Source organism: Monodelphis domestica, chromosome 6 (assembly GCF_027887165.1).
Source record: "Monodelphis domestica isolate mMonDom1 chromosome 6, mMonDom1.pri, whole genome shotgun sequence".
NCBI lineage: Eukaryota > Metazoa > Chordata > Mammalia > Didelphimorphia > Didelphidae > Monodelphis > Monodelphis domestica.
The window spans coordinates 148,653,021-148,678,276 of record NC_077232.1 but is presented as its reverse complement, the minus strand read 5'-3'; the positions used below and the strand labels follow the sequence as shown (position 1 = coordinate 148,678,276).

The 25,256-nt window shown below is 37.4% G+C and overlaps 1 protein-coding gene across 12 annotated transcripts in view; it reads right to left on the bottom strand.

Annotated features, from left to right (window-relative positions):
- The window catches only part of ADGRL3 (adhesion G protein-coupled receptor L3), a 982,472-nt gene extending 957,419 nt beyond the window's left edge, over nucleotides 1-25,053 (bottom strand). For 11 of the 12 annotated variants that reach the window (XM_056802677.1, XM_056802672.1, XM_056802669.1 and 8 more), the window contains exon 1: nucleotides 23,366-23,661. The gene's annotated coding sequence lies outside the window, so the exon portion shown is untranslated. Of the gene's footprint in view, nucleotides 1-23,365 lie in introns of all 12 variants that reach the window. The other variant, XM_056802666.1, reaches the window with a different exon arrangement.
- Nucleotides 25,054-25,256: the final 203 nt, after the last annotated feature.

Below are 25,256 nucleotides of genomic sequence, written 5' to 3'. Positions count from 1 at the left end.
TTGGTCCTGAATAATATTTCATGGTGGGGGAAAATAACAGTTTTGGAAGAGCAATTATTTGTTGGGTTTGGGTATTGAGGTAGAGATACATAGCACAGTTGCTATATAATCCTGGTTCTTCCTATTTTAGACTTTAGTTCAGGGATCACTTTCACTAAGGGGTCTTCAACCAAAAGAGATGCCTTTTTGCACATGTTTCAGTGGCATATCTGTTACGGACTCCCCAAAATAAGGTATCTACATTTTGAGTAAATTTGTAATACATTAATAATTATTGGATACTTCTGGTTCTAAAAATAAAAAAGATAGAAAAATGAAGGTGTAACTCATGTTGCTCTCCTTTTCTTAAGTCTCAGCTCTTTTACTTACTTTGTGATCTGAAAACATAGCTTAGTCTTTTGGGGACTCAAATTCCCCATCCCCATCACTATCCAAAAAATTAAGGGTTTGGTCCAGATATTATCCATATTCCTTCCAGTTAGCTATGATCCTATGAAGTCCTATGTGTATAATATAAAAATAAGAATAAAAACTCTGAAAAAAATCTCAAGAAAATATTAAAAATAAAAATTTCTTTTTTGATAGGTGGTTCTGCTGGGATAAACTGACAACTTGAAATCTCATCTGCAAACTGACAATTTTTGAGAGTCAATACCTCAACTGCCTTAGTTGCCTCTCTTCTCTGACTGAAAGGCTGGAGGACAGAATAATAAACTCTTCCTAAAACCTTCCTTTATAGAGAGCTCAGAACTTTCCAGATGACTTCATTCTTCATCAGTAAGTCAGCTTGATTCTGATTCTTTGATATCAAGCCCCATCCCCTTGCTGGGTATGCAGTGGTGGTCTTCCCCTGCCTTTAAACTTATTTTGGTAAGTAGTCTTCTTCCATTAGATTATAAATTCCTTGAGGGCAAGGACTATCTTTTTTATTTTAATTCCTGGCCCAGCACATAGTAGGTACTTAATAAGTATTTATTAAATTAAATTGAATAAGCTTTAAAGAAATCAAGTGATGTGAAGAACCACACTCTCCCCAAAAGTAACTCATATCATACTGTTTGAGGAACAATTACTCACTCTACTAACAAGCATTTATTTATCACTTACTATGTTCTTGGCCCTGGAAGATGCACTGAAGGTACAAATTCAAAAAATGAAACATCTCTTCCCTCAAGGAGTTTAAATACAAAGAACACATATTTCTCTGAAATTTTTAAGAATTATCTATAAATTGCTCCATCTACTTTGGAATCTGTTCACTTCTTGTCTTGGTCTTTTTGAAATATTCTCTTGTCATATTACAAGAGAATTAAAGAAGTAGACATAAACTAACATAAGTCAGGCAAAGGGACTTACAATGCCTGGTCTTCATTCACTGCACAATGCAATTGCTGAGGCATGTACACTTTCAGAAACACACACCCTCATCACATCAGTTTAAGAAACAAATGTTACCACACAAGGTGTGGAGGGGAAAAAAAAACACCCACTATGTTTATACACAGAAGCTGTGGCTTTTTACTGACAACAGCATTCAAAGACCTGGTTCCACACCTACAGGCAAAACCACAGCGAAAGAGAAGCTGTTAGTATTGTTTCAGTTTTTCCTTCTCAGGTTACAAGTGCCAGAATCCAAAAATTAAACAGTAAAAAGGGACAGTTCCATGTGTCTGTGGTCTTTGTTTTTATTGGCTCAACTATAGAAAACATATAATAAACCACAGATTTCCCATTAGCAGTCCCTGTTACTTTCTTTATGTGCCATAAAAATAATACAGTTGGTAAAAACAATACCCACATTACCTTCTCTTGCATGTTGATTTCTGCCTATCACAAAGAGCAATTCTTTCAGGAAATACTTGAACCAGTTTTCTATGTTCCAAAGAGGAAGGAAACCTCTGATACACACTTTCTGTCACAGCAGAGGAAGAAATTGAGAAGATTTGGACTGGGATCTTCCAGAGAGATACTCTTCTCTGACAGAACAATGTCACACTCATCAAAACAGGATAATTCTCAGAAAGATGGAATGAAACATCCCACCCCTACATCCCATCCCACTACACAATTTCTTCCAAAAACAGCTTAGACAAATACCCATATAAACTGGAACAACCAGTTAGCTCTACTAATTATTACAGCTCCAGGGTGACAGTCATTTTGTACTATGTAAACAATTTTCCTTAGAGGCTTTCTAGACATTTGATAAAAATCAACATTTGCAATCCAATTCGACTATTAATGACATAGCCAAGCCACCACTGAGAGACAGCTCTAGGTGTCACAGAACTATGGATTTGAAGTCAAATTCTTAGTGACCCAAGAAAGTAAGGAGACTGCTTCTGTTCTGGTAAGAAATGATTGACTTTACAGCCTAGGTTTTCATTTTGACTTTTCTTCGGTCCATAATTAGAAGGCTGGAAAATGGAATCTCACTCCTTACCAATTTGGTCCCTTTACCTATGGCGAGTCCCTTGCCATTCTTTTCACTGGCATTTCTAATGGAGCTTGAAATTAACATGCTTTTTCTGGTTTGAGCTTTGTTTTTTCCTTGGTGTTTTACTTTATGCACCATATTAGAGAAGTCAGCAGAGCTTTGGGAGCAGTTTATCTTAACTGCTGCTGTAGAACCAGAGGGAACAAGGAGCACATAAAATATTAATATTTAAGCTTCTCCCAAGGAATACAACACGTTTAGATGAAAGAGAAAGATTGAAGTTTATGATCCAGAGGAAAAAAAATATTGACCAGGTTACAGTTTTTTAATATATATTTGGAAAGCAAACTACCCAAGAGTATCTTAACCCACAACTATAAGAAGATCCAAAACTAACACAACTAAATCCATTATTCTTCAGTCAAACCTATAACTTAAAATAATGTATTTTTTAAAATGTTATTTTACTTTAGGAAAGGAAGAAAGAAAGACTAATTAATTCATTTATTTAGAGTTCTAAGGTTTGCTAAATGTTTTTCTCACAGTAGCCCTGAAACTTAAGAATTATTATTCCCATTTTACAATTGAGGAAACCTAGGTTCCTAAAAAGTTAAGTATCTTGATTAGTATAATTTCAACTCCTAAGGACTGGGACTGTTACATATTTGTATTTGTACCCTAGTTCCTAACTCATAGTAAGTGCTGAATAAATTTATTTTGCTTGGTTGATTGTCCCTGCTAGATGATGGCACATTTCCTGATTTCAAGATTCACACACCTGGAGGGAAGAAGGAAGATAGAAAGAGAAGACAGAAGACACAATCTCATGATTGCTACAAGACTTCATACAGTCACAACTCTCTCTCTAATATGAATGCAGGTTGCAGGTTTATGCATACGCATACACACCTGTGTATATATGTATATACATCTAGTTTTTTAACATTATCACAGATACTTTCAAAAATTGCTAGAAAATAAAAATTACAATTTCTCCACTCTCCTCTAGGAATATGCTGGCTAAGCCTTATTCATTTATCCAAGCTGACAGCTATGACAATTTAAAACTGAATTGTGAATATTTAATCTCCAATTAAACAAAAACTAAGTGACATCTGCTTTGCTACAACACACACCTAAAATTATCCAGAATGGGGGATTTAAACTATATCCAACTGTCATATTTTTAAAATTCTTTAGAATAATTCTCAAATTCAGAAAGTTGACATATATAAACCTTTTCCTTTCAGATAAAATATTTGTAATTAAGTCATCTTTTGGAGATGAGAATAAAGCATTTATTTTTTTAAACCCTTACCTTCTCTCTTGGAATCAATACCGTGTATTGGTTCCAAAGGCAGAAGAGTGGTAAGGGCTGGGCAATGGGGGTTAAATGACTTGCCCAGGGTCACACGGCTGTGAAGTGTCTGAGGCCAAATTTGAACCTAGGACCTCCCATCTCTAGGTCTGGTTCTCATTCAACTGAGCTACCCAGCTGCCCCCAAAGCATTTATTTTTTAAAAGTGAATTCCAACAGACTACTCTTTGAGGGTAGGAAATATGTACTACATATCTTTCTATCTCCTGGTTTCTAGCATCATGAACTGCACTGATAGGTATCTAATAAATGTGTGCTGGCTAAATGGATATTCAGAAATATAAGTACAATTAGAGAATTACTTATACAGAACATAAATGTGCATTTAAATTTTAGAAAGCCAAGAGTATGCATAATGAATGTCATAATTTAAAAAATGGAAAACATGTTATACTGAAAATGTCAGCTAGTGGGGAAGACACGAACACTGACCTCATACAATAGATATACTTTTGAACAGCAAATACTAACAGGCCTATTAGTGGGATGATTGGGATTTAAATGGAACATTTGCTCCTGCTGGGAGAATACTGTACTTTATTGAATTCTATTATTGCACCTTATATGGTCCTTCTTTGCATAATCATTCATATCATTGGTTTCTTAAAAATATACTGCAAATTAGGTCAATATTCCAAATTATCACAATATTTTACACTGTTTCCGAAAAAGGACCCTACCTAATGTTCTTCTGGATAACATGTAGATGTATATATGCTTATACACATCAGAAATAGTCATCATAAGGTTCTTAGACCAAAGTTTCCCCCTTCTATTCTCTCTACTTTAGCATTTGTTTTGAAAGCCACCACATTTAAGCATTCCTTTCAAAGGAATGATCTTCACCCAAACTCTGAGGACTATGGTGAAAAAGGAAGACTACAGATTCAAAGAAGCAGAGGAGAGTCTGGATTGAAAATTCTTAAATTTGAAATACTTTTTATAAACTTTTCTGCTCAGATCAAGTTATAAGGAAAACATTTTGCAAACATTCAAATCTGACAATGCATGCCAGTGTTCCTATTTTTATTGTTATTGCACAAATTGCTAACTAATCATGCCTTTCATTATGAGCCAGAGATGCAAGAGCTAGCAATGGTGTTCATGAAGTAATAATTAATGGAGAAATGAAAGCAAACTACAGCAGAAGTGTTAAAGCAGTAATGTAAATATTAGGAAAAACTGGGATGGGGAAGAATGGAAATGTGTTGTAATGGGAAAAGTCTGGGATTCAAATTCAAAATAATTTGGTTTCAGTGCTAGTTATGTGACTTCAGGCAAACTACTTTCCTTTTATATATATATATATATATATATATATATATATATGTCTTGTATGTAGAGTTATTTGCATCACTTCTCTTGCTTTTGAATATAAAATCTTTGAGAGAAATAATTTTCTAAAACCTTTCTTTATATTACCAGTTTTTAATGAAGATTTAATAACTGACTGAATAACTGTTGTTTTTTTTTATCTTCACTTCTCTCATCAGTAAAACAAAAATATCGGCATAGAAATTCCTAAGGCTTCTTCCAGTTCTGGCACAGTGAAAAATGAATATAAAGCAATAGCAGAAGATACTTCTGGAGTGACAATAGAAAATGCCCCTATTGTATATAAAACCTTCATCTACTATCTTTCACTAAAGCATAGTCATTGGGAGTTCGTGAAATAAAAGCCAATCATTTGGATCTTATTCTTTTTCCTAGTTACAAGATCTTTTAATATAAAGGTTTTTTAATGCTATGTTACAGTCATAGACAATGGATGAACTGTTAAATTTCAAGTGTTTCTCACATGTTTTTAAATTTTAAATGTTCCTACATTTAAATTGGGGATTCTGGGAGAAAATGAAATATTCAAAAGACTAAAGAAAGGCATAGGAGTAAAAATACATCTTGAGCTGTCAAACATAAATAAAACACCATGGGACTTTCTGCATCTGTCATTTAAGATATATATACACTGTCATAATGTTAGAAGAAAAAACAACTATCATTGTCTTTTTATTGCACATTCAAGATATGAGCCCTTTTGAATTTAAAGTCAGGAATCTATAGCTCTAAATAACAGACTGGCCAAAGGTGAAAGATCTTTGAGGTGGCAACTATTTTAAAAGATCTGAATGAATTTTCAATAGCTGTCTGAATTTTATGTTGCATGTAGTACAAACTTATCACACAGATAAAATAGAAAATTAGAAGTGCATTGCTGGCCCCTAGAGAATGGTTTGATACCTTCTGAGTATAAAACTGATTTTGCAACTGAGCTCACAGAACTACAATGGGAACGGCTTCGATAGAAGTCTGCTTTTTAATTCAATTCATTTTACAGCAACTGAACAAACATTTATTAAAATAAAGATAAATAGATTCATATTGACATTCTGTCAAGGTCATGCCAGCCACTAATTACTATTACTCTTTATCCACTATGATTTTACTGTCTAGATTAAACTGAGATGAATTTTGTTCTATTATAAAAAATTGAGCATCATTTTATTTCAAACAATTGGTTCTACATTAAAATAAAAATTGGGTTATTATAAAATTGCATACTTTGAGAAGTACAGGGTAATTTAAGTAATTAGTTTTTTATGAGTAGTACAAGCAAAAAAGCTGCTTTATACTTGAAAAATAATGACAGCACCTTAAATACTGTTTTGGGTAAAGGAATCATTGTATCCCTGTTCACTGACATTCTTTTAAGGGTTAGGCCATAATACTTTGATTCACTATATTTCAATTCCACAAATATTCATACAAAACTCCCTATGGGAAAGGTACAGTTCTTGGCCCTGGAAACATAAAAACAAACTTGAAACAGTCCTAGCCATCCAAGAGCTTGTATCCTGAGAGGGTATGATACAATAGATGTACAGAGAAGTAAATACAAAGTATTAACCAAGAACAGGCTTCATTTCCTATCCATCTATTTACTCAGGACATCTTGTCATCCAACCCAGCACTTCCCTTTTTTTTCTGCTTTCTTTTTACTTTAGTTGTAACAACAGAGCCAGCATGCACTCCCAGGAGAAAAAAAAATGCCTCAATTCCTGAATGAGTTCATCTTCTTAACTGTGAAACTTCCATCCTCAACAAAGTCAGTCATCTACTTTGGTGAGTCAGTGACTGTATTCACCTGGCTCATTACATCTAGCCATCCACAGACAACCAGTAATTAACACATTTTCTAGCCAGAAATGTTGGGGGAAGGGGCTTAGGGGTCACAGGCTTGTAATTCATCTACGTGAAGGTCATCAGATATTTTGAACTCAGGTGAATTGTAGTTTATACTGTTTGACATTATTATAGTAAGCTTGTGGGAGAAGAGGGCAAGTAGCACCCCTAGATTGACTAAGGAGGGCTAAATGGTCCCAGATTGGAAAAGAAGCAGATAAAAAGATCCTGTGCTGATCAGTGGTGGGATAAGATCCCTGGACAGTCACTGAAATCTCAGCCTGCCATCAAAAAAGGGAAAAGAACAAAAAGTGGTATATTCATTCATTCATTCATAATACATGAAGTTTTTTTTTTAAGCAAGGAAATTGGAAACTGAGAGAACATTAACAATTAGGGAGGGGGGAAAGGATCGAGAAGACCCCTTTGCAAGAGATGGCATTTGATTTTCACTTAAAAAAAGGATTCCAAGAGGTAGACATGAGGAAGAAGGCAATACCTCTGAAAAGGCATAGACTAGAGGCAGATGTACTGTCTACAGAGAATAGCTTAAAAACCAGTTTGACTAGAATAAGGGATATGAACAGGAATGATAGGAAATAATACTCAAAAGACAGGTAAGGGGCAATTGGGTAGCTCAGTGGATCGAGAGCTAGGCCTAGAGACGGGAGGTCCTAGGTTCAAATCTGGCCAAAGACACTTCCCAGCTGTGTGACCCTGGGCAAGTCACTTGACCCTCATTGCCTAGCCCTTACCACTCTTCTGCCTTGGAACCAATACACAGTATTTACTCCAAGACGGAAGGCAAAAATTAAAAAAAAAAAGACAGATAAAAACCATATTGTAGAAGGCATTAAATACCAGACTCGGTATTTAATTCTTCATCCTAGAAATAATAGAAGGCCACCAAAAATGATTTAGTATAGGAGTGACATGATCAAATATGGAATTTAAGAATATTAACTTAGTGTTCCCAGGATAAAATCTTCCATGTGGCAAGCAGGGTTCTTCCTGATACTTTGGAATTAAGGGTTCAAGGAAGCTCAAACGGAGGTATCAAGGGGTTGGCAATAGAAAGGGGTCTGAAGCATTAAAGAAAAAAAATGTTTCGAGAAATGTCAACCCCTCCCCTCCCTGTACCCCCTCCTCAAAGCCAAGCATCCTTCTTTTTAACATTAGCCCAAATGTTGAGAGTCGTCCATTTATGAAATCTGCAATGTTTCTAAATACTGTCCTTATTGGTCAGAGGGTAGCACGAATCCCCTTAGAATTAACCTGAGGCTTAAATAACTAACACTGATAGGAAACCCTGAAAAAAATATGTTAAACATTCTCCACAATGCCCACCAAATCTCCCTAATCTGAAATATTTGGAGTTTGCTGTCATTACTGAAAACAATGCCCTAATTCTCTTCAGTTTTCTTCCATAGACAGAGATTCATCCAGATTACAAATGAGCAACATATTTTCAAGGCATTTTTTGAGCTGCAGAAACTATGGAATAGTCTGGAATCTCCTTCACTGACTACAGAGGGGAGAGATGGGTATACATTCTCTATTACTTCAGGTTATTTAGTCTAAACCTGTCTACTCTATGCATGCTGTGACATGTTTAAGGTAGTCTAATTATGATATGAAAGCAATAGTATTGTGAACACAAAATAAGTGTTCTGTTTCCTGAATTTGCTTTCTTTCAGAACTAAATTTAGGCTTGATTTCCAAAGAGAAGTATGAACAGAAATTTAAATCAGTCCTATTTTACCTGAGAATAAGAAAAGAAAGGTAATGGTCAATATCTCATATTTTTTATGAAAAGGATAATTTCTTATCTAAAATAATAACTTTGTTCCTTTCAAGTCTTCCTGAGAAAGGTCCATCACAATGCTATCTAACAATGAGTTTAATTAAGCCAAGCATTTCAGGATGAGAGCAAATGATAAGCAGATCTAGGTTAGCCTAGTGATATTCCAATTTAATTTCATCTCTTGATTTTCTATTTGAATACTATTACTATAAATGTATTTTCATGATATCTTCCTATTTTTTTCTGATTAGACTTAAAGTTTGGCTCTTACTAGGAAACCGAACTAATAACTAGAAGGCCTTGGGTAAAGTGCTACATCTCTATGAACCTTGGCTCTCTCATCCCTAAAATGAGGGGACAGGGTGATAATTTCTAGTGTATTTCCCATCTCTGACATTTTATCATTCATTGGGCTTTAGGTAAAACATGGGACAGTTTTCAATTCCCAAATAGGTCCCCTGTGTAATGACTTCAAATACTAGTTTCCAGTTGTTGATTCTTTCTAAATACATATTTATTCAATCATTTATTTTAAAAGTACTGAATATATGACCACTATACACTGATTGAAATGTACAAAGACTAAGTAAATGAAGAACAAATTCATACTAAGTGCTGTAAGAAATGTCATCCATTCTCTAAAATCGTGCCTTTAGGAGGCAGACTGGTGGCTTTGTGGATTGAGAGCTAGGATCCTGAATTCAAATTTGACCTCAGACACTTCCTACCTATTTGACTCTGGGCAAGTCACTTAACCTCCACTGCCTAGCTCTTATCAATTTTCTGGCTTGGAACCAATACACAGGAAAGATTTTTTTAATTAAATAAAACCATGCATTTAAGACCTAGAGTAAATGTTATTAATAAGATTAGCTCATATATTTGTGTATGTACAGGTTACCTCACAAAAGACTGAGAGAGGTCCAGTAAGTGTTGAGCTTCCCATTTTCCTGCAACAAAACCAAAATGGAAGAGAATTTTTTTTTCTGGTTGCATACTACCAGTAGTGGCTCGCTGGGATAAGAAATCAGACACTCTCTCTAAATTCAATGTCCCTATTATAATTCTGGCCCAAGGCAATAGCTATGGACATCCACTAAAGTACTTGTGAAGCTTCTGACTCAACAGTGAAATACCGATAAACTCAGAAATAATTTACTGACAAACAAGAAAAAATATGATGAACATTATATATATACACAAATGTGCCTATATCATATGCATGCATAAATATAGTATATAAATTTGCATCATACATTTGCTAAGTTGTCCTTATTTTCAAATACCTCAAGATAATACAAAAATCTACGGGCAGATTCTTGAATGATTAGTTTTTTCTCAGGAAATCTTGCTTTCAGGTATATCAACAGTATTTAGATATTCAGCAACTTACTTAGTTACTTTCTTTGTTGACATTTCTCTTTATTGATAGTATTTAATATAATTATTTGTTTTATTGGCATCCCGGTCTCTCTGTTTATTTTTACTCTCCCTTCCTTTTTTTTTTTCCTACAGGGGATGGCTAAATGATGAATCATCCCTTTGATCCATAAGAAGTTTGAAAGGACTAGAATGTCTATGGATTATCCCTTTGCATCAACTGACTTGACAAAGCTCCTCCTGATTCTCAACAATAAAGTGGAAAGCAGAAAGGGATTCATAGAAGCATGATGAGTCAATTTGAATGTTGCCCAGTTCCTTCAGAATCATATTGGTCTTTCAATCTCATTTCTCCTTAGCATCCATTCTGTTCCTTCCAATTCTCTACCTTCTGCCCTTCTTCCCACCTCTCCTTCTTCCCTTGATCTTTCTTTCTTTTTTCTTTCTTTCTTCCCTCTTTGCTCTGGTCAGCCCACTCTATTTTCAACCTGGAGCATTTTGCCCTGTCTTGGGCGGTCTGCTGGCTCCAGGCTCAGAACCTCACCCCTTTCAGTGCTGAAATTAGTACAGATGTCTGGGGGCGATTAAAACAGTTCAGCAAGAAAATTTTGAACTCTAGAGATCCACTTACCTCAGCCTCCCGTGGAGCAGAGATTACAGGTGTATGCCAGAACTCTCAGCCCTATTATTTCCTTTTTTACATTATTTGAATAAAATACATATTCAAATATGAGTACAAAATAAAAACTGAAAGGCTAAGAAGCTTTAATAAATGGTTTGAGGTCAATCCATCATATATTATCTACCTCAACTTCTGATCCTGTTTAAGGAAACAGTGAGAGGAATGGTTTTATGCAAAAGATAAGACCTGTCCAAAACACTTCTGGTAAATGGTAATAGAGAAAATGAGACAGAAGGAGTATAGTAATAAAAACTTGAATAGATGGCACAATAGTTCCATTGATGGCATCTGACAAAAATAAGGTAAATATGCAAAAAAAATCTCTGCAATACCTTCCAGCTCAAATGCTTAAAGTCTTTTTTGTTTATTTATTCCCTGCCCTGGAGGGTCCACAGCATCATCACAGTCATGTTTTTAATGCTGAAGAGATCCTTGATTTTATCAGCATGAATACTCCCTTCATGGATTCAGACTGAAATCCCTCCACACCTGAGCAGCCAGTTTACTGAGTTGCTGTAAGTAAAAATACTTCATTACCTGATGGTCATCCTCTGGTGATGAACTTTCTCACATTCCTCATTCTCCAACAAAAGACTCATAGTTCATCGGGGGTTGATACTTTAAGCTATCCCAGCTTAGTTAGCCCCACCTCAGCTTGAACTATGCTGCCATAAACTGTGAGAGCCCCCAGTCCCTCCCAGGCACTAATGGAGTGGAACTTTAATAGACGTTTTCAAATTATAATATGCTTAGATGAACTAAAGCATCTAAAGTACTGCTCAAATGAGTTAGGAAATAGGAGTGACTATAAACCTTCAGATGTTGTTCTAACTGAGAACTCTTACAAGTAAACTAATTTGGAAAGATGTATTTTGCTGAAATGTATAAGGTATCAGCAGAATCTGGCTCTTTGTAAACCAAATTATAAAAGTCACATTTGGATGTTTTGCACTTGAAGCAGATCTTGATAATCCCAGTGATTAGGATTTCTATGCCTAGTTGAGGGAGGGCTACCAACAAGTATATGTTATTAATGGAGCTTGCCGTCATCTCATATCAACATTTATAGCCTGCTTTGGGGTTCCTGTGGCATCCCTAAAGAAGTGAAGTAGGACAAAGACTAGACATAGGTAGTAAAAATCCAGTTTAAGAGAGAGTTTAAGATCCCAGAATTCCTGGTATCAGACTCAGATAGCAGAGGGAGATAGAGAGGAAAATATCAAGTTATAAGATCATCACACCATTCTGTCCATTGCAACATACCAAGTTTGTGCATGTATTACTGGTACCGAGTACCTTAAAATCATACCAAAGTAGATCAAATAGGGAGCACAGGCTACACTTACTTCTTTGCTACAAAGAGGCCAACTTCTTTGCACAAGCATTCTACACTTTTGCTTGTACACTTAAGTTATCTTTTCTCTTCCCCTATCTCAACACCCCCTTTGTGTGTAGAAGAAAGACACAGACAGTACACTGCATTTCTATCTCACTATCATCTATTATTCAAGAAAGGTCTCATTGAATAAATGTCTGTTCAGAGTCTCTAAACAAATTTCATTTCTGAACACTACTGTCTGCAGCCCAGCAGGCTATTTCACCAAGATAAGATCACACATTTAATCAAATACTCCAAAAAAAGAAATACACTCTAAGTTTGCTTAATAATGTCAAATAATAAAAATGCAATGTTGACAGCATACTAATTTTTAGAACTCTTTCTTCTTCAAGGGTTTATATCAATAGGCAAGGTCAACTGCACATGGGAGTTCTGCTAATTAGAGAATCTGTTAACCATTAGACACTCTTCCAAGCTGTCTTCAATATTACTTCTATGGACTTGGTATACATAAAACCTTAATAAAACTGTTACTATCAATATAACTTTTCCTTTCAAACAGAGTAACAGAAAAGCATACTCTACCCTGGAGAAATTACAAGTTAAAGAGATTTCACCAATCTATATAGCAACAATCCCAAATAAATCATATTCTTCCATCATACCATATATCAACACTATGAACATGTGGGAAGAAAAAAGTATTTCAAGATCTTGGATATAGATGCATCCTGAACATAATTCTTTTGTACAATATTAGAACTCAGTACACTTAACTATTATCTTGAGGTTCTCAAAGGAAAGCTAAAATTGATGTTTCTAAGTGAAATAATCTCAATTATATAATGACCATATCCTACAAAATCATCTCTCTCTAAAAGGGAAATTTAAAATAATGGAAAGGGCGTTACATTTACAGAGTACTTAAGTAGAAATCCTGGTCCTCTTCCTTACTTTCTTAGTGATCTGGACAATTCACTTAACCTCTTTTTTCTTCAGTTTCCTGTTCTGTAAAACAAGGAGGCTGGATTAGATTAGGGGTTCTCAATCAGGGTTCATGGATAGATTTAACAAGGCATGTGAACTTGGGTGGGAAAAATAATATTTTATTTCATTTATAATTGGTCTCCTTTGTAATCCTATGCACTATGATGCATTTTAGAATATTCTGAATTATTCAAAGGTTTAATCTGACTGTCCAAATCAGTCAACTTAATCAACTAACATTTACTAAATGCCTAAAACTTGCTAGGCACTGAGCTAAGCACTGCATTCATTTGGTGTCCATGACACACACATGGATAGCAGTCCCTGAATTAAATGATTCCCAAACTCTTCCTAGACCTTAAATTCTATAATCAAAGTCACATCGAAGATTTTTAAATGCCAGAATCACATGATTTTCCAGTTTTAAGGGATCTGAGCAACTCCAACTCATGACTGAAATTATATCTTCACCATAAGGTGTCTGAAGGATGGTTAACTGGCCCTTGCTGATAGATTTCCAAAGGGAAAACTTCCAAGGTAGTTGATTATACTTTTGAATAAATCCCATTGTTGGGAAGTTTTCCTGACCACCAGCCTAAAAGAGTTTCTCTGCAACTTCCACCCTTTACTTCTATTCTTCCAGGAAGAAAAAAAAAAACTAATCATTATCTTACATTTCATCTCTTAAATACCTAAACATGCCAGAGCTATCATGTGCCAGGCTTCATACCTTAAGCCGGAATATTCTATTTTCTCCTACCCATCTTCATAAAGAATTGGTTCAAAGCTTTAAACCATCCTGTTTGCCCTCCACTGGACATTCTCCAACTTATCAATGTCCTTCCTAAACTGTGATGCTCCAAATTGAACACAATACTAGATATTGTCTAAGGCAGGATACAAGAAGGAACCTCTTTATTCCAGGAAGTTATGGCTCTCTAATTGAGGCACTGGATATCATTAGCTTTTAGAGCTGCCACTTTCCACTACTGATTCAAGATGAATTTGTAGCTCATCAAACAAATTAAAATAACAACAAAAAAACCCCTGAACTTTTTCACAAAAAGCTTGGTGTTTAATGACACTTCCCCCATCTTCTGATTGTGAAGTTGTTGTTTCAACTCCAAGTGTAAGATTCAACATATCCATGCTGAATAAATTGCAGGCAATTGTATAGACTTTAGAGTTTGTTTTTTTCCCTGATACTGCTTCTGGAATCTATATTTTTTATTCCTCCCAGCTTTATGTCATCTGCAAATTTGATTAGCATGCCATTTATGCTTTTATCCAGCTTATACACACATATGGATGCATATATGTACATATATGCATGTAGATAGATGTGTGTATAAATATACAGACACACACATACATAACCAGCAAGCATCTAAACACAGAGATTCCTTCCAATCTCCCTAAGATGGAAAGTGCAAGAATAAAGGGATGTCTATCATGAACCTAATTTTCACTTTGAAGGTGGAGCTGAGTGAGAACAAAGTATTTAATGTAAGCAAAATAGATGGACACCGCTTTGTGAATATATTTGTAAAATAGTATAGTTTATAGAGCTAAGTCTCAGAGGAAGACATGAGTGCAAGTTCTGTCATGTGATCCTGGGTAAGTCATTTATTTAATAGTGTGCAAGGCAACTCTCTAAGACTTTGGGAAACAGAGAAAGTGTTGACTTAGTAGAGATAATTTCCATAACTGGGAGTTTCCTATACCAATGAAACCACAGAATCTGATACAATGCCCTCCCCTCCCACCATCTCTCTTGTTTTCAAAACATATTCATTTTCAAATATATCCTTCTCCTCATATATGAAACTACCTGCAATATTTCACACAGACAGCCTTTCCCTCCTCCACTTCCGCAGTAAAATGGGGGAAGGTGCATTTTTTTCCCCAGAACATCTTCAGTTATTTAACAGGTACACTACTTTCTTAACTCTTATTTTTGTGGGTGGTGACATTAGTGGCGGATTTTTTGGCTAGAAGTACCAAATGGCAATATAAAAATATGCATTTTTGATGTAAATCCTTAGTAGTGTTGACTCTGAATTCAAGAGAGATGCCATCTTGAATGAAAATATAAAAGTATCATATCACTGTTAAATATATTTATTGATGATAATGAAAGTGACACACTTATAGGAATTTCACTCTCAAATCCTGATCTGTCTGTTATTTTCCTGAAAGAAAAATGGATACTTACTATGGGTAGTTTTCCAAGTGCCATGCAATCATGGCTTACTACTTTGCCATAAAAGCAATTAGAATAATGCAACCAGAATATTTAAAATCTTTATGAAAGGAAAAAGCATTCAAGTATTCACATCCCTACTGTTTCATATAAATGCAAGTTATTTCTCGAAATATTCTTTTTAATCTTCCATATAATGGTGAGGAATTCTAAATCATGTTGGAAATATATATCAATCATTGTCCTATCCATTGTACTAAAAATTGTGAAAAGAAGTTAGCATGATCTAAGAATGCCCTTGAATTCTATCCAGTAAATGATATGTATTTAAAAAGCTGACCATAAATAATAGGCTCTGGGGTATTGGTTTGTTGTGGGGGGTTTTCCTGTCTTTTTCCCCTGCCTGGTCCCCACACACACACATTCCCCCACTTTGAGGAAAGGAAAAGGAAAAAACAGGGGACCATTGAAAAACCTCTTAAAGGGTCAGCTGTCAATGGAATGCATTTTAGTATTCAGGTTACCCACCCATGCAGAACATCAAAAACTGGGCTTGAGTCCTTTCCCTATTCTCATAGGCTTAAGCTAATGCTGAGCTTCTGGAGCTGTACTGAATAGTAACACACTCTGCCTCTGCAGGACTTGTAAACACCAATACAAACTGATTAAACTGAATGGTGTAGTTTCTACTTGGTTTACTTCTTGTGGCATCCTCTAAAATGCCAAATCGTGAATATTTTCCAAAGTCAGCTGTTCAAAGACTCTTCCCTTATACTGGTGTTAATGTGGAATTAATTTTTAAACATATCTGCCATATTGTTTTTTACTGCCTTATGCAAAATGTTTTGTGTCTGTTATTTGGGTAAACGTGATTTATTTTTGCATCTATTATGCTCCCACTTGTTATTTTTACTGGTATTGCTTTGTCATATTTGAAAAAAACTGACCTTTTTTTATTTACCCCTTCAATACCAAAGAGCTTCACAACATCTTGAGAATCTGAATGGCAAGATCTCATCTGCATCTACAACAATCATACAGGTGTGGACCAAAACCTTTGGGCTATGAATCTTAAAGAATAAAAATCTTCAGAAGATTATTGTGCCATAACATATTAATTCTAATATAATTGGCGTATGTATAGCTGATAATTCCATGTGGGAAAATGATTGAGTTGAATTTAAAATATTTGTATAGTTAACTTGTTCCTTGTTCTTCACATACCACTTAAAATCAGTCTTCAGACCTGGTACTTGGTGGTGGCTAAAAATATTGTCATATCAAGATGACTGTTTTAGGTGGGAAATTAACAGCAGGATAGTGTGTCTTAAAAATAAAAAATCCTATTTTCTGTAGAGAATTTTTAAAAATGCAAATATTGTATGTATGCACATATGTCCATATACATATAGGACCTCCATTAATCTTTTGTAGAAATGTCTATGAAGTATCAAGTGAGAGAAAGCCCACATTTAATAACTGTGTATTATTAATTTCCCTCCGTTATTTCATCTATGATGAGGAGGTGAGATTCAATTGGCTTCCAAGGCCCCTTCCAACTCTAAACTTTTATACTTTTTACTGAACTCTTTCTAGGACCTAAGAGTGTTCAAGTGAAAAAAAAAATAGATTTTGTTCTTAACAACTGTCACTTACTGACATTTTATAGAAGTTAATATGCAAAACAATACTTATCCATACCTGATTTGGGAGAGCTATTGTATAGCAAATTTTCTGGGGCATCATTAACCAGAGCAAGTTGCTAGAAAAGATGAATTTCAACTCTGACTGACTTTATCCTGAAAGACTTTGGGCAGAAGTAAGACGTAACTATGTATTGTGCTAAGGAATCTGGTATATTTGGTGAATATGAATGTGCTAGGAATCTTGAGTGCAGCCTCAAAAAGTTATTAAAGTGCATTCACAAATGCTAAAACTCTCACTCAATAGTTTAGCATCAGGTAAAATTACCCAGTATAGCAAGACGTGCTTCCACGGTGAATTTCACACCACACACAGACACTGGGGTTTAAATACCACTGATTTTCTGACATTTTAATTAAAATAATTACCCTGCTTCCTTTCCAATGAGAATGACCAGTTAAACTGTTCTGATACTTGCTAAAAGTTCATTGGGTTTTCCAGTTTGCTTCTTAGGTATATAAATATTCAATTATAGTTTCTGAGAGCTAGTCTTCATTAGGCATTCATATAAAGTTACAACTTACATAATGTAACATGCCCAATCTCAAAAGAATTGCCTTTTGTTCTTTGCATCCCCAGCTCCTAGCACAGTACCTGGCACACAGAGTGTTCTCAAAAAATGAGTTTTGGTTGAATGCTTCATTTCTCTCTATCATGAATATCATTCCTATACTATACTTAAAATGATATGGGAGTGAAAAGGTAAACTAAAAACCTTTCATTAAGATTACAATCAACAATGTATATAAAGAATATATAATATTCTTTATATAGACTCCACATTTTTTACCCATTGGCCTAGAAAGTGAAATTCATTTTTTAGGCAACTCACTAGAATGGGTATTTGGTGGGGGGGAGAGTAAATACAATAACAAATTAGCCTGCTTCCTTCTAGGACCTCAATCCTGACTTGTTTTCTCAAAGTACAAGGTAGCCAGATTGTGCCACTACCCTCCCTAATCATGCTAGTTAAGATTACATTGTATAGCTGCTATCTTTATGATTAAAAAAAAGAAAAGTACCAACTTTTTTTAGTACTACATAAGTTCAATAGATTCAAAGCTAAATGATATCTTAAGAGATCATCTAGTAAAATTTTCTCATTGTACAGATGAAAATACTGAAGTCCAAAGAGCTGAAATTACTCATCTAGTCACAGAGTAGTAAGTAGCTAAGAAAGTCATTTGACTTCAGATCATTTTACTTTGATATGTTAAAATTCCACTTAACTTAGGTTGAATTCTTATGAGACTTAAATAGTGAAAAACTAAGTACTAAAGTACTAATCATTATCATTTGCAACAAATTTTGATGGTACTTGCCATGTTCTGAAGACCAAAGTTGATTTGGAAAGATTCTGAAATTTCAGAACATTGTAAACCTTCACTAGAAGATATGATATCCCTGTATATATTATCATATGTAGTCTACTGCAACTTCAGGTCTATCCATCTATAAGTCTTAGTCTTTGAGAATCTTATTCAGTTTGGAAATGGAAATGAATGGCAAAAGTTTTTTTTTTTAATTATTAATGGGAAATCAGATTACTATAGAATCTTGCCCCCCTCCCCCCCACAGGTGGTTTCATTGGACTACACTGGGCAATCAAGCAGATTATATTATTTTTCTCTCCTAGAGGGAGCTTTCCAAACAAACAAGAATACTATAAATAGCATCCCATTCTGGATGCTAGAATATTGTGAATAGAATGCAAAATTCTTCTAATATATATATGTACATATAGATGTATATATCTGTATGTTGAGATAAAACCAAATATCATTGAAATTATGATCTATTTTGAGTCCTGAGCTATAAAGGGACCATGGCAACCCCTATATAGAAAAAGTAACTTTTGATGTTTTGGTATTCTTTATAAACTGTATTATAATACAGAACAGGATGACCAGTTACAAAGAAAAAGATACATTTTTTTATTAACAACTCTTGACTTTTAAGGAACATTCTCACTAAATATATCTTAAATATGACTTTAAATTAATTAATTAGATAATCAGAGTTACTTTTGTTTGTTTACACTGAGATCTGTTTGTCTACAATGAGGTATCTTAGCTAGTGGAAGGGTCTATGAATAAAAAACAAGAATACTGATTCCCTTAGGACATATATGCTATATAAATTACACTACTTTGTTAAGCAGGCCAATAAGCATCAACATTAAAATCAAACCTACATCAGCTACTCTTAGTGAATGAAAAAAACTACATTTTCATCTCCCTGTACAATAACTCCATTTAACAAGAAACTAAGAAAAAAGAAAAACACCAGGGTACCAAGTTCATATTTGCATACTTTATTATAAAATAAAGAAATGAGAAAAATAAAGGAAATTTATGGAAACAGGAGGTACAAAATAATAATAATTCAAATATAACTCACTCCCTCAAATTATTTGACTGTTAAATGACAAGTAAATCTCATCATTTGTTAGGGCTCTCCCTATCTATACAAACTCACATTTGCAATGCAATGCAAATCTGAGAAATCAAAGGAGAAAATTTTCAGATGTAAAACTGATAGAACTAGGATTCTTTCCCTACAAATCCAACTGCTCCATACTGGATTAAAACTGCAGGACAACCTTTGTTGATGATGCCAGTTTAGCTATGAATTTGAAATCAAATACAGCTTTCTTACTAGGATCTGCAAAAAAGCATGTGTGCCCTTTAGGTCAAGGTGGTCAGATTTTAACCGCAAATCATCACATAGACTTCTTTTTCAACTAGAATACCAGAATTTGGGACCACAATTAACTAACCAGAACTGAACCTCTTCAGGAGCCCTCTGGATTAATTGACAGATTATTTGCCTAAATTTAAATTCTTGAGATTCTCTAATCTTTTTTTTCCTTACAATGTCCCTAGCTAAAAGCACACAAAGGAACATATGCTAAATAGAGTGCTATTAAAGACTCTTTGCCTTTATCAATCACCAGAAACAATGTCATGCACACATAGCAGCAGGGGCTAGAAAAGTCTCATGTATCTTATTCTCAATAGAAAAAGGGAGACATTTAAATGAGTAATAATACTTAAAGATACCAAAAGGATATATTTTTTAAAGATCTCAAATTCTCAGGTTGCAAATTAGGATGATAAACACACAATGCAATCTATGAATGAGACATCAGAAGCATTTGACCATTAGACAGATCACATGTTGATAAATCAGTCTTCAAAGGATTCCTGATGCTTTTTTATATCTATATCTAAAAATTTCTAATATTTCATACTGCCCTTTCTAGTGAATCACTTTTTCCCTCCTGAACTACATGAAAATAATTTTATCAGCCATATAAATAGGGGAAAGGGGAGTATATTATTTAACAATTATGGGGTGCTAAGGAATGTAATTCAAGCACTTCTGACATATTCACCTTCCACTAAAGACTGCACAATACAGATGGACACAGCTCTCATGACATAAGAACCTGTGGAATGTATAACTGCTAGGAAACACATGCTTCTGGGAAACAAAGAACAGATCTGATCAAATCTTCTAATGTAAGGCCTGGGAATGATTGGGATCAATCTTCTATATTGAGAATAAAAGTACTACATGAGGTTCAAACTTGCCAGCAAACTGTACAGTCTACACACATATGGTGTGTAAATAAAACCTCCTTACAAGCACTTATTTCTTACTTATCTCCCAATAATTATAGCTCTTTCAATTATCCATCAAGGGAACTATTATTAGTCAAATCATTTAATTTTAAAAAAGAATTCCTTCATTCTGTCCCTTTAATAAATAAAAGGACACATCATTTAATAAAATTTGGCTTCTAATGATTCAATATTTTCTTTTTTTTTCATTCTTAGCTCTTTTAGAAACTGAGATCTGTATACGAATCCAATCTGGGATCATCTGGTTGTGTGTGTGTGTGTGTGTGTGTGTGTGTGTGTGTGTGTGTGTGTGTGTGTGTGTGTGTGTGTGTGTGTTTTGTATCTTAGAAACCAAATGCCCTCACACAGAAGAGTGTTGTACTTTCAGTTCTAAAAAGAATACTTGCAACAAACCCCAGAGCAGCCTGAGTATAACCACAACAAAGGGATTCTGCCATTTCAGTCAGGTACAAGAATTTAAGGATAGTTTACTTAAAAGGCAAAGAATAGTTTATAATTTAATTTTTATCTTGCCTATGTGCAAGAGAAAGTCTTTGTGCTTCTATAGCATTTGATTAAAAAAAAAAGACAATAGATCTTTTTTATGGATTCTTACAATAGATCCCTTACTTTCTCTAAGCATTCCTTGGAAGACTTTTTTGGGTGACACATAAAAAAGACCAAAAACTTTTTCTATCCCATGTCCGAAAGCAATTCTAAAAAGTAGGAATCGGAAGACCACCCTATTCATCACAGATTGGAAAGATACTTGGCCAAACCCTTTCTACATTGCTTATGAAAATGACTCAAAATCCAAAGCATTCCAGAAGAAGTTGCCAAATCTGAGAATTTCTCAGTGAATTTCTTGAAACAATTGTTAGGGAGAGTAAAACTAACATTAGTTGGCTACATAGTAACTTCAGAGAAAGAAAAGGAATTTCCCCTTTCTCCCTAGTTCCCACTGCCCTCCTCCCCCCCCCCCCAAAAAAAAAAGCTGCCTGCAGAAAAGGCAAGCCAGGAGAGCAAGAATGCTAATGCTTTCTAATGAGTAAGGGGAAAGGGAAAGTCAACACAATAGACCTCGGTTGTTTTGGCTGTAACTGCAATTGTTATACCAAGGCACCGCACGCACAGTTGTTTACAATGTGCGTTAAGTACAACTGGCACGCATCACAGGCAGGGAAGGAGACTATGCACCCCGGAGGTTACTCATATACCAAGAGTTCTGTGAACAGTTCACAGTTTCTCCGGGAATGAATCAAACCAAGTACACTTCAACTAACTGGGGGTGGGGCATGTGGAGGGGTCTCAAAGGAAGTGGCGAGGAGAATCAACAGAACCAGGGTGGTACAGGTTACTTTCAATTATTTAAATCTCTGGATGAGATGATTCCTCTCATCAGGGAAAATTAGGTAGCTGTCTCAAACGCAGTACCTAACAGCTCACCTCTGAGTAACAGCGCACATCGCCCCTGTCTGGCTCACTGGTTTGGGGAGAACTCAGGAAGGTGTGAGCTGGCTGGACTGAATCAACCCGACCATCCCCCGCTTCCTTCTTCATCCTCCTCCTCAAACCAGATTTTCCAGTTAAACAGAACAGAGACGACTTCGATAAGACAGCTCAGCTGAAGTAGCAGCACCCTGGCCATCCTCCTACCAAACACCCCCCAGCTGGAGTGCCTGTACGACCTCTTGAGGGCTGCTAGCCCCAGGAGGACTCGGTACGAGCCCCCTGGGCAACAAGAACTAGCTCTTGATGTAGTTACTACTTCATGAATAGAGAAAGAAAAAAAGACTTAAAGACTAATGCCCTTAGCCTTCCCTTCCCCAATCGTGAAGAGGTTCCTACTCACCTACCTGTAACCAGCATGTTACAGTCACCTTCTCACTTCACCTTTCCAGCTCCTCCCCCCACCACTGGCGGCCCCAGTTCCTACCAGCTTTTTGCCCCATCCCTTACCAGATGCCACCCACGAAAGTGGCTCCTTTCTCACGCCTGCCCGGCAGAACCAAGGCTGGGGGACATTGAAGGGAGAGTGACTTAGCCAAACTGAGAGCCATGAAAGGGTCCAGAGAAGGATTCCGACAACTGCAGGGGGTTGGGGGGTTATCCAAAGCAGGTCCCGAAGAAGTCAAACCGGGCCAAGCACGGCGGTTTTTGACCTCGAGAGAGGAGGATACAAAAGAAGCTCAAGTCTGTCCTCTCAGACCTTGATCACCCTCCCCTACCTTCCTCATCTGCTACCCTAGCTTTCCTTCAGCCGGGCAAGCCGCAAGCAAAGAGAGAAGCCGTCGTCTTGTTTCGACCCAACTGAGAGGACTGAAAGTGGGGGGGGGGGTATGGAAAACGTCCATATTTTCAAGCGACAGCACTCTTTTCTCCCTTATTCCCTTAAACCGTTTTCTACTTCAGATCACCCTATTGCTAGAAACATACTGAGCCACCTAGTATCAGCATCTTGCACTTAGCCTTCAGGAGGGCATCACTCCCCTCTCCACATTATCATACTGTCCGTGTGTGTGTAAAGCCCGGTACCATCGCGGCCGCAACCGCCAGCCCCTGATGCCAGGGAAAGAGGGACAAACGCATCAGGCTGCGCTCATCCATTACGATGACTATTACGATGAGTGTGAAGAATAAATTACCTTTTGTAACCTCCGGTTCCTGAGATAGTCCCATCAGTTGCTCAACAGCCTGTAGCCAGGAGCTGCTCCCACAATCCAGCCATGGAACCCAGGGGGAAAAGATGGACCTGCTACAGTAAAGACAACCTCCTCCCCCTAAAACAAAAATAATAATCGAAGCTCGAGAACGGGTAGCAGAAGGGTGGAAAACCCAGGCAAGGATAAGGAAAAAAAAAAGTGTCTCCTTCCCCTTCTTCTTGTTCTGCTACATAGCCACCTCCATCAAGGGAGGAAGGGAGAGGAGGGGGGGGGGGAAAGGCTTTTCTTCCTTTTTGTTTCTTACTGATATACACACCAAGAGGAGAGGGGGAAAGGAGCAAAGAAAAAAAAATGTATTTCCTAGTCAGTTGCCCAACTTCAGAGTAAGGTTATGTCTCCAGCAGCAGCGCCCACACCAAATCGTCAGCTATTAATATGCGGCAGTCATTGCACGAGCTGCTGCTGCTTCTCCTCCTCCTCCTCTTGCCGCCGCTGCCGCTGCTGCTGCTCAGGAGAAGACGGTGCTGAAGAGACCAAAAATCTTCCACCATCCCCCCAGCTGATCTTTATTGCCAGTCCCCCCCCTCCCTCCGAGAACTCCACCCCCCCTTTCTCTTTTCTTTTTCTTCTTCTTCCTCGTCCTCCTCTTTTCAGCTTGGAGTGAAAGAGATGAAATAGGTAGGGAGAGCCAAGGGGGGCAGGGAGGGTTTTTTCTCTCCCAAAGCCACCACCTCCTCCTGTTGTTCTTTCCCAGCGAAGGTTTCTCTCTCCCGCCTGTAACCTGCCCAGAGAATGAGGGAGAGGACCACAAAAACTCCTTCTCCCGTGCAAAGCGGTGGAGCGCAGACCAAACAGCGGCCGAGGTGCAGAAGCTCCGGGCGGAGCAAAGGACTGAGCCCGGGGGGTGTAGCTGTTTAGCTTGCGGGCTGAGCCAGGGAGCTGCGGGCATGTGGGAGCTTCATTGCCCGACCCCCCTTCTCCCAGCCGCCGCCGCCGCCGCCTCCTCCTCCTCCTCCTCCTCCTCCTTTTCTTCCTCCTCCTCCTCCTCCTCCTCCTCCTCCTCCTCCTCCTCCTCCTCCTCCTCTTCCTCCTCCTCCACCTCCTCCTCTTTCTCTTCGACTCACCAAGAGAGAGAGAGGATCATACACACAACACACATACACACACACACAGCGAGCTCCTGCCAAATCAAACCGTGCAACACACACACACGCTCATACACTCACGGAGGAAGAGAAAGGGGGGAGGGCGGGAGAGAGGGGAGGGGGACGATTCACAGCCAGCAGCAGCTGCTGGAGCAGAGCAGGCAAGCAGTCCAAGAAAAGCCAGAGGCAGCCCCCTCTAGGACCAGCGGCAGCAGCTGCATCCCGGGTCCTGGGAGAAGAGGCGCTGAGAGAATGAGCAGGCAAAGGGGCACCTCGCCGGGTGCCAGGGTAATCCGCGAAAGAGCTGGGACTGTGCAGCCCGGAAGAGGCGAATGCTGCTGGAGCCCAAGCAGAATGAGAGGAGAGCTAGCCAGGGAGCAGAGAGCGCAGAAAAAGCAGGGGAGGGGGGTTGAGTTGGGGGAAAGGGAGGGAGAATCAGAGGAAGCAGAGAAAACCCGGATCTGGATCATCATCTGGCTCTATGGACGCGGGCTCCACCTAGCAGCTCTGCAAACGCATTGAGGTGGGGAAACGAGGGGAACTCTAAAGAAAAGAGGAAAGAGAAGCAGGAACTCCAACAGGCTCACCTCCTTTCCTCTTTTCCATATAAAGGGTACAAATCCCTGGTGCCTGCACTATCCCCTGCCATCTCCATCTCCTCACCTCCTCACCCTTGTCCAAGGAGGGATAGGGGTGAGAAACTTGGGGGTGTGAAAACCGAAAGAGGT